This window comes from Pararge aegeria, chromosome 22 (assembly GCF_905163445.1).
Source record: "Pararge aegeria chromosome 22, ilParAegt1.1, whole genome shotgun sequence".
Lineage (NCBI taxonomy): Eukaryota > Metazoa > Arthropoda > Insecta > Lepidoptera > Nymphalidae > Pararge > Pararge aegeria.
This window is the reverse complement of record NC_053201.1, coordinates 696,585-707,534: the sequence shown is the minus strand read 5'-3', so window position 1 is coordinate 707,534 and position 10,950 is coordinate 696,585. Positions and strand designations below refer to the sequence as shown.

General features: G+C 35.0%; 1 protein-coding gene across 1 annotated transcript in view; it reads left to right on the top strand.

The window, feature by feature from the left end:
• Window positions 1-990: 990 nt before the first annotated feature.
• The window catches only part of LOC120633695, a 105,344-nt gene continuing 95,384 nt past the window's right edge, over window positions 991-10,950 (top strand). Inside the window, exon 1 of the mRNA XM_039904013.1 lies at window positions 991-1,259. The gene's annotated coding sequence lies outside the window, so the exon portion shown is untranslated. The remainder of the gene's footprint in view (window positions 1,260-10,950) is intronic.

The following is a 10,950-nucleotide window of genomic DNA, read 5'->3' as shown; positions in this document are numbered from 1 at the left end:
ACTTGCTATTTCTCAATAGTTTTGTATTATTAAATATTATTATATATAATTAAATACATTACTTAATGATTTTTTGATATTGAGATTCTTCTTCTTCTTAGTCGTGCACGTGGCTTCTGAGGTGAATTCCATGGCGTTAGTTCCTGCGCGAGTCTTCTCCACTTTTGGCCGTTGGTAACGTGTCGGAAGCATTCCACGACAGTTGTCTGTATCTGTCCAACGAGTAGGTGACCGCCTTCTTGTCCTTTTTCCTTCAACCTGTCCTTTGAGATTAGCACTTAATATTGAAACTGAAACTATGGGACTTGAAAAAAATTTTCTTGTGAAAAAAAAGTCGTGGGAATTTATTTTAACAATGGAGATGGTAAGATAATTGAGGTTAGTTTCTTTATACATAAACTTAACTTAAGAAAATCGGCAGGATTGGATTTTCCAATTGATCGTCAGTATTTGTTATTTCATTGTATTGCTAGTAATTGATGTAATTAATTGTAAACGCATAATTATGTTATCGTGCAAAAGATAGGCTGTACGGGCTTCGCTCGCAGAAAATTTGGGTTAAGCTGGTAAATAATTCAAGACAGACTTAGGTTTCAGTGATAAATAATTCAAATTAAAATATCATATTTGTTTATTTTTAATATCAACAAAATACTCTAGAAAATTGAGTTTACTTTTTGTTGGTTGTTGTTTTTTAATTACCAGACAAAGGTAATTGACCATACAGCCCATTCAGTTGTTAAATTTATGCTTAAATATTAATTAAGTAATGCATGTACTACCCAAAAGTTTCCTATGTAGGCATAAAACTGCAAACTTTAGTCAGTATAATCATTTGCTTACGTTCCGTCCTTTTATTGTGCATGGTTTATTTGATAAACGACGTCATACAAAAGTTACGTCAGCCATCGCACCGAGGGGTGGAGAAGGCAACAACTCATAAAATTAAGCGATTTGGATGTGAGTTAGTCTAACTGTGAGGATCGTCGCGTTAACAGCTCTGCTCCTCACACAAGCGCGCTCACCCACACGCTTACACTCGCTTATTCGCTCGTATAGTTCATACTTTCGCTCGCAAGCGGTTCCGTGAACGGCCATTGTTCCCGCCACAATGCGTTGACATTACGAGTACGTTCGGAAACGATTAATTGACGTGATATTATCACTGATTGTTTTTAAACGTTTTTTTAAACTGTGACCTTTTTTAATTGGGCTATTTTTAGTGTAATGTGATTGGATTCGGATGTTGGACCGGTCAGGTGAGCAATTAAGTTATTAGAATAGGGTTTTATAATAATAATCAATGTAAATTGAGACATAATTTTTTTGTTAATGATAAAAATAATTGAATTATATACATTCCCGAATGAACTCTACATCAATTTCTAGTTCTTAATTTATATTTTAACAATAACTTAAGCGTCAATTATATTTAGGGAGATGCTTTGTTTACTCGGTTGTTTAGAGTACGTTCGCTGTTTTAAATACGTAGGTTTTTCAATTGTTTTTATCTAATAAAATTATCTTTTGGACAGTGATATTGGTCAAAAACAACGGTTATCGAGTAATCAAATTGATTGATTGTTGTTAAATAATTAGGAATTATAAAAGATTACAGTAACTTACCTATCTATCTACGATTTTCGTATTTTATATTACATTACAATGAGTTATTGCCAATTATAATTGGTACTATAACAGAAATATTTTTTTTTTATAATTTTTATATAATTAATTAATTAAAATAATGATATAAAAATACCAGTATAATAATAATTATAACAAATTTCCTAGCTTTTACTGCATTTTATCCTACAATATTTGTGTTAGTCTTAGAAATCTAATTTTAAATTAGTTTGACTTACACATCATAATATTCTATTATTAAAATTGCTGCACAAATTAATTTTCCTTCCATCATTATAATATTATTACATACAAAATCGCACATCCGCAAGCAGAGTTATTAATAGAATTATTTTTAAATATTTTTTACGTAAAACATAGGTACTTAAAAACAACAATGTTAGTAACTTTTCCATTAATTTTCTATTATATCCATTTAACTATATAGGTATAAGTGTAATACCTATGCATTTAATAATCCACTACTATTATACCTACTCTTCGTCAATTAGATTTTATTAATTATTTTTTACTTCAATGGATCAGTAATCTATTTAATGTCATAAGTATAGTAATAGTGAAAATTAGTAAGTATTTAATAAAGATCTTCGGAGATAGACGATGGAGTATTTCAACGACATGTGTGATAGGTTTAGGGCAGTAATTAGGACCAAATATTGATGGTCTATTTAGTTTTTCATTTAAGTAATGGTTTAGTAATTATACTTTAGCTTAATTAAAACAAAGTCCGCTAGCAAGTTTGATATCGCTATCAACGCGTACTTTGTCTCCTATGAATTTCCATTTAGGCCTATAAATGGACTTTTTATTGCATTTGTGATGTGTTTTTTCTTATTAGAACAAAGCGCTCGTAGCTTTTGTTTGAATCGTACTTACTTTAACAGAAAAATGGCAACAAGTGGCCTATTTGAATAAAAATACCTTGATTTTAAACGTTTTATAGCTGTTAAGATGCCGCCATAAGTGGAAACTTATAAACTTTTCACGCATTAACAGCATGCGTTTGAATATAAATTCGCAATTTGACCGTGTTGAATTTATATCATAGTTTACTTCTTAATGGGGATAAATCAGGTGTTTATAGTCGAGAGTAAAATTCATAATCGCGATTAATATTCAAAAATATTTATTATTGTATTGACATTATATGCGCAGGGTATGCAAAAACATTTAAAGGTAATCTCGGTAAACTCAGAGGTATTGTCGGGGATTTAAATATATATCTTTTGTTTCACTGCTTAACTTAATTTGATATAATTTTGGATAAAGATAGCTTGCATCCTGGAGACAAAGGATATTTTTATGTACCGGGAAAACGGTTCCCGTGGGGTTTTTAAAGAATAAATTTTTAATCGAAGAAAATCGCGAAAGTAGTGATGTGGGACAGATAGATTACTTTATTAATAAAACGTTTGTTACAGCAGGTGTTAAAATTACGTAAAGATAATATCATAACGTGCGAGGCACGCGTGGTTAGCTGTGATTGATAGCAGGTTGTGAAAGCCTTCGAGATGTGCACACTTCGACATGATGTGAACGATAACAGTCGCTTAAGTTTGATAAACGCCTATTAAGTGAATCTTGGCTTAATTTTAAGTGATTTAATGCATGCAAACGACCAATTAAGTAACAAGTTGTAAGTTAAAATTTAGTCACCGAAAAATAAAACAAATTCTATTTGACCTTACTAAAGTGGTAAAGTAGTAGAATTTGTTTTATTTTTCGGCTTAGTAGGAAGGGGCAATCGGGTATTTATAATTTCAGGTTTATCTCAGAACTGGTCTGGTGGATAGGTTTATCTAGCTAGTTACTGACAGAGACGTGCCTCCAAGCGATTTACCGTGCTGGTACGATTCCGCGCAGATAAAGATTACCGTGCCGGTACGATTCCGTGTAGACAAAGATTATATACATGACAGTGATATTAAAGGTTTAATATCACTGGGAAATTTGCGTTATTTCTTATAAATACGTGATTCCGGAATTAAAAAGCATTTTATGTTCGTCTCCAGCCTTAGAGTTCATGCCTCCACTCTCGTAGGTGACAGGGTTTTAGAGCATTGACCCATCACGCTGGTTGGTGGGCTGTAATAGTTATATGTAACATTCATCATACTCAGTCCAATATCAGGCACACGGGTTTCCTCCCACAATGAGAAGGATTTATGCCGCAGTCCATCATGCTGGCCCAGTGCAGATTGGTGGACTTCATACGTCTCTGAGAATATTATGGTGAACTCTCCGGCTTGTAAGTTATCTCACGATGTTTACCTTTACCGTTGAAGTAAGTGCTGTTTCAATTACTTAAAACAATAATAACTTAAAAAAGTTGTGAAAGTTAAGGAGGTGCGTGCTGGGATACGAACTCGGCCTCCCGAAAGTGAAGCCGAAGTTCATCGTATGTAACATTAGCTAACTTGAATCAAAACACCAGGAGCACAGTAATCACTAAGAGTTTATTAAAAGACAGTTTGTGTTGTTGGTACTTACGAGTATATCGGCGAGTCGTGGCCCTGCTTGTTTAATTTCCGGTTAACAAATTAAAAATTTAACATTCATTTTACTATCTCGTGTGAGACAAAAGCGAAGCGTGATGCTTCCAATCAAGCTTTTCCTAAATAAATATATCAATTGTATTCTATCCTCGGTGTGATAAATGCGTTTTAGCACATTACGTGTAAACTTATGCAAGGGAATTTGGAATTTGGACCTACCAAATTATTTTATCATATAAAGGTACCCAGAAACGTCTTATTTATCTTTTGCAGACGAAATGCAAAATAATTTATGTCCATTTCTGTATCATGCAATATCCTATCGGTGGGTGCGAGTCCTCTCTCATAGGAGACGGGGATCTGTGTGGGTGGGCTGAAACGATTATTATCATAAGTTATATAACCAGAACTGAATCTTCGCGGCATGTGGGTGGATAATTCCAATTTCCTAGCTTTTAAACCCCACTGTCGGCGACTAGCTTTTACATTAGTTTAGAATAATTAATATAAGTAGGAAAAGTAGTTGCATAATTATAAGCGATTAGCATTTAAGATATTTTGGTAAGGTAGATATTATTTAAATGTTAAATAGACGATTATTTAGTAATATAGTTAGAGTGAATAAGAAATATTATTAAATAAAGAGTCTCCATTGGCGGTCGAGTACTTTCACGCTCGATAGCTCACCAAGAGTTCTCGACCGAGAAATTAATATAAATAGACCACTCTGACGAACGCCAGTCAGTCGTCCCGGAGCATTGAATCAAGAAACATCTCGTCTTTTATTGCGAAGAACATCCTGAAACCATCAAGAACGGTGTCGCTATCCCCACCACGGGCTACGACTACCTGAACACGGAAGAACTCACGACCGGAGTGCGCAGCAGACGGGCGCCGACCAGCGCACGAGACAGAGCTCCAACTCAGTCTCAGAACATAAGGCAGGGTTCTTATACCTGCCTTATTTCGCGCCTCGTCACCCAGTGGGACACGTTCCCTTGGCGTTGGTTCGGCATAAAACGCCGACGCGCCGCAACACCCACGTAACCTGATTTCTATCCCAAGATGTCGGGTGTTTTAATTTCAGGAGATTTTCCCCCCTCGTTACCAAAGTCTGTCATTTTCGTAACGAAAATAAATTTTTTCTTTGATAATAAACCCTTGAATTTAAGATTTTTTATTAGTGTTTTTACTTACACTTGAAAGAAAGTACACTTAGTTACACTTACAAAATTATAAATTTTTAAAAAATTTCGAATTGAACCTGCGACTCTCAGAAAAACCTGCCTTGAGCGCTTTAGCTACGTTCAAATCCTCTCAATTCCGATTTTTTTTCCGAATCTGCATTTTAAAGTCAAAGTCAAAATATCTTTATTCAAGTAGGCCCATAGGTGGCACTAACATAAGAAATTACACGGTAGTGAGATGATGACGCGAGTAAACTTGAAACTAAAGCTACGAATTTATAAAACCCTTGAATTCAAACATTAAACTCATTCAAACTTTATGTTACATAATATTAAGAAATAAAGCAATCGTCTATTTGGCTGAAGTCGTTTTGGCTGAAGTTACAAAAATAAAGGTCATGCAGTATCTGTCAGTGAATCGAAATAGTTAATGATACCAACCTCTTTAACTTGCCGCGCATACATTCAGTTTACTATGTTACTTTATTGTAGGTACTGTACTGTAAAGTAATGTACTTCGAACTAGAGCAGTCATTTCAAATAAAATCTATGGGACCGCAAATGGTCACGCGGGTGAAAATAATCTTCACTAATATTATATAAAAAAAATAGTGTTTGTTTGTTCCTTTCTTCACTCCCTAGCTAAGCAACGGATCAACTAAATTTTTGGCATGAAGTTACTTGAAAGGACGGAGAGTAGCATAAGCTACTTTAGGTGGCCCATAGGTGGCATTTTTGATGCGTACATTACATGAGAAGTACACGGTAGTGAGATGATTGCGATAACCATATTCGTAAACTTAAAACTAAAGTAAACAAGGTCCAAATGCGTCCTGGACTAAGAAGAAGCCCACAGCAAACTTAGCCGGGTGTTGTCTCACATTGTCATTTAAAATTACTAGAAGAGCAACCTGGTTAGAGCAATAATTCACACCCAACTTTTTTTATCGATTACGGAGTCCTTTATACTATAGTAGGACTTTTCTATAAGCTTACGTTTAATGCAAACTTTGAACTTTTAAAGACATCTCCAAGATGTCAATGGGTAGAATGGTATGTAATATAGTATATATATATACGAGTATTGCACTGTAAGTTTATTCTTACTTCGAATGTTCAAATTATTGCAGTCACATTTTTTTTTCTTAAATGTAGAAATGTTTTTATGAACATACATTTAATTCTCAAATATGTACTGACTATAAGTACACTGACATTATTTTAAAATCTTTCCCTTACTTGCTTTGCTATGTCGTCTCTGATGGACATTATAACTCAATGCCTTCGTTCTTGTTCACACTATCCACATTGTAGGTGTCAGCTGACAGTGCACTTCGATTGACGTCATAACATTCGTCTCGCAACTCAATAAGGTCGCAGTGCTTCAATTACGCGACAATTGCGTGAAATTACGAAAGCAAAAGCAATTATTAAGTGGTGATGTTCGATAAATTATGACAGCTAGTACATTAATTATCTACATTTTGTTTGGGCAATTATTTAGTTTCTTTTCCTAGCGCTATTTTTAGGGTTCCGTACATGATAGGTGTTGGGCCATATTACTAAGCCCGCGCTGGCAGCAGGCTATATATCATAAACCGTAAATAGGTAGAGAATAATTTTTTCAGATTTTGTATCACTATTGACGCCTCACATAATTGGACACCTAAATGCCGATTTCAAAAAGGCCGGTATAATATATTTTCATTATGCAGCGTATTCAGTCATATTAACAATAATTATAACGACAAATAAATCTGTATATAAAAATGTCGAAATTAAAAAGATTGCCACCAACCTATTATACCGACGTGATGTTTCAATCAAATCAGACAATTACCTTTCTTTTCCCATATTATTATAGCGCCTTTAGTTTTTTTTTAAAAGTATTTTACTGTATATACGTTACGGAACCCTTCGTGTGCGAGTCCAACTCGTGCTTGATGGGTTTTTATGTCCCCTTTATTTTGGTTTAGTGGTTAGCTTGTTTGGATTACAGATCACTGGGTTTTGAATTCTATTCTTGAATCGAGCGAAATATATAAGGTTTTGTTTTTTTTGTCAAGAAATTTGCAGTAGTTACCTACTAGTCTAGAAATGCTTTCGGAGAGAGAGAGAGAGAGTGAATTGCTTGTCCCGATTAATATGTTGATCTTCTAGTTTGGCCCCGTCTCTCGTAGAAGAGAGGCATTAACAACACGCCGCCTCGCTGCTTTCAAGCGGGATGGCGGGCTCCAACAAAGAATACAATTCAAGGATAACAACGCTCCAAAATGTATCGCCTGTGAAATGTTTTTTTTTTTATTAAGGAAATATTTTATTTTATTTGTAGGTATCCTACAATTAATGACACGCCCCATAATTTTTATTTGCGTGCCTGGATTATTAAATAGACGTGGAAAAGATAAGAATATTATTAAAATTGTTAATCGATGTTAATTAATAATCTTATCTGTACATTATAAATGAACATATGTAAGTACATAAAAGAATTTATAACGTGAACTCAAATCGAACCTGGGTACGTAAATGGGTTGTTTTAAAATCAATTTACAAACAAATCAAAAGGTTTCTTGTTTTTGAATTATTTCGTGAATATGTATCATAATATTGGAAGAAAGGCGTTGTTATGCTTTAATCTTTAAGATTTAACCTTCGAATTAAGAACATACGGAAGGCTCATTCAGCCATTACTGCATGCAGTGCATTGTTTCCAAAAACAGTGAAAACTCTCACTTCACACCCGAGGAATGTTCCTAGCTCTGTAACTGTTTCCTATTTCCATTTTATGGTGGACGATCAGAACAAGTTAACTCTCGACTGCAATCTCGAGTAATGATGCAGTCTTAGTTATATTCAACCCTTACCCCTAATCGATTTCTACGCGACATCGTACCAGAACACTAAATCGCTTGTCCATAGGGTGGTAACTAGAGAGGCTTCGGCCCTGAAACCTCTCACCAAATTCAGAAAATCTTTTGCCGGGAATCGAACTGAGGAATTCTAACTTAAAACCACAGCTCCCGGCGCTATGCCAGGGAGGTCGTTATAATGAAGAACAATAATTGAGTTGCGATGGTGTGACGCACTCTCAGATCTCTAACCAGATATCCTGTCTCCAAACCAGATGATATTTGAATAACAAAAATCAAAGAGCATTGATATTAAAAATATATTAATCCAGGAAATGTAAAGCTTTGAAAATCGCTGTCATGAAACCACGTTTTGATTCGCTACTACCGACTTCCGTCGTCATCTATTAAAATTATTATCACATCAAAACTAATTTGCCTCTCATTCTATAATAGTAGGACTTTATTTTATGGGATTAAGGTTGATTTTTGTCGTTTTATCCGTTTGTGGGTGGCATTATAAGCTTGGTCGGTAATATCAAAGGGCCCACACACGTCGCGTACGGATTTCCGCAACATTGTACGGGCAGTTTCGATTAATATTGTAATCTCGGTATCTATGGATCTATAGATTTACAAGCGAATCTTATAACAAATAATAAAGATTCTGTAAGGTCTCTTCTTTATACCACTTTTCTGGTAAAAAGCATGTGGCCGACCCATGGCAAAAGTACCTACTAATAAAAAAAAAATGCGGGGCAGTCTTTGGGGACTGCTGATAAAAGTGAAAACTAAATGTATGTACACATGTACACACTATGAAGTGGTGATAGCCAAGTGGGTGGGACGCACCTATAACTTTTCTAAGTTATGTGCGTTTTAAACAGTTAACATATCACTTGCTTCAACGGTGAAGCGAAACATCGTGAGGGAACCTGCATACCTGAGAGTTCTCCATAATGTTCTCAAAGGGTTGTGAGTCCGCCAGACCGCACTGGGCCATCTTGGTGGACGGTCTTAACCCCTTCTCATTGTGGGAGGAGACCTGTAGTGGGCTGGTAATGGGTTTATATGATGATGATGCTTTTCGTGATAGAGCTCATCTGGGGAAATACTACCGGCATGCTCAATTCTGCCGACAAGCAGAATTTCTGTGCTTTAGTCTTAAGGGTGTGGTTCAAAAGCATCCGGCTCCGCTTTCATCTCTCACAAGATAGAAAAATTTATTTTAAAATGAAAAATGTAAATTGTTGATATTTTTAAAACAACCCATTTACGTACCCAGGTCAAAAACCAATACATACATTTAAAAAAACGTGTAAAAACACATCTAATACATTTGATGAATTTCTTAGTGACAAGGTAGATTGGAAGAAGCCAACTTCGCTCTCATATCCCGCAAGATAGAAAAATGATAGTAAATGTTGATGTTGGTAAAGAGCAACTGCTGAGTTTCTTGCCGGCTTCTTCTCTGTAGAATCTGCCTTCCGAACTGGTCACTACAAACAGACAGACTGGACGTTTCAAAAGTGCTTATAATAGGACTACTTGAAATAAATGAATTTAGTATTTTTTTTTAACTTAAAAAAGGAAACATTTAAAGTTATCTTAATTCGATTTTTGCAAAAAAATATTATAAGTATTTTGTTTTCAAATCAGCAGATCGTTGCTTTTTCTGTTTGTTAAAAAGTATTTTAATATTTTCAGAGCTTATTGATAAAAACGTATGAATAAACGTATATATAGATATATATATATATATATCGACAATACACTTAGTAGTAGCTAGCTTATAGTAGCTTGTGTTATGGGTATAGGTACTACGGCGACTAATGAATGTTTATATGAATAACATACATAAATACACCCAGACACTGAAAAACATGAATATTCGTCACACAAACTTTTCAATTTGTGGGAATCGAACCCACAGCTTTGAACTCAGAAAGCAGTTAGAAACCTTCCAAAAGTTACGTGCGTGTGTGATAGGAGACTGTTAAATAGATACGAGAGCGATCGGCATCGCTGCCTCTCGTGTAATTTCCGAGAAATCCAATATTGTGTCCGAATGTATCCCGCTCGTTAGTATGTGTGGATTGCGATATGATGCCTGACAGCGGGCTTTGTTTCAATTAAGCTGCACTAGGGATGGCACTGCCAGTCTCAATTGAAATTCAAAATTCATGATTTATACTAAAGTGTTTTTACCTACACTTTGAGGAAATATCAATGTTGTAAATTTTAAAATGCATATATAAAACTGATTTAAAAGGCATATACCAATTTCGGTTTCAGCAGAATGAGAGCCGTAGCTTAGTAGTGAAGCGCTCAGCCCAGGCCCAGCTTCGAAATTATAATAGGCATTTTGATGTTCATGAAATCAAAAAATTTTTTTGTTCAAGTAGGCCTACTGTATAAACACTTCTGTAAAATCAATTCAGTCTGCTTGTAGTGACTCTACCGTCGGTTAGGAAAGCAGATTCTATCAAGAAGAAGCTGGCAAGAAACTCAACATTTTTTCTGAAAATCTTTTTGTTTGAATTTCTACTATAAATCATGGTTACTGAACAGTGTACTATACAAGGACGCATATAGCCTCGATGCCTGAAATCAAATAGTTTTGTTGCTTAGCTCGGAGGTGAAGGAAAAACATATACAAACAACACATTTTCGTTTGTTTTTATAATATTACTAAGAGCTCGTGCAAAATTAAAGCGAAATCGATCTTGCCAAAATTATCTCGGTAACTGTTTCCACGGCGTTTTATAT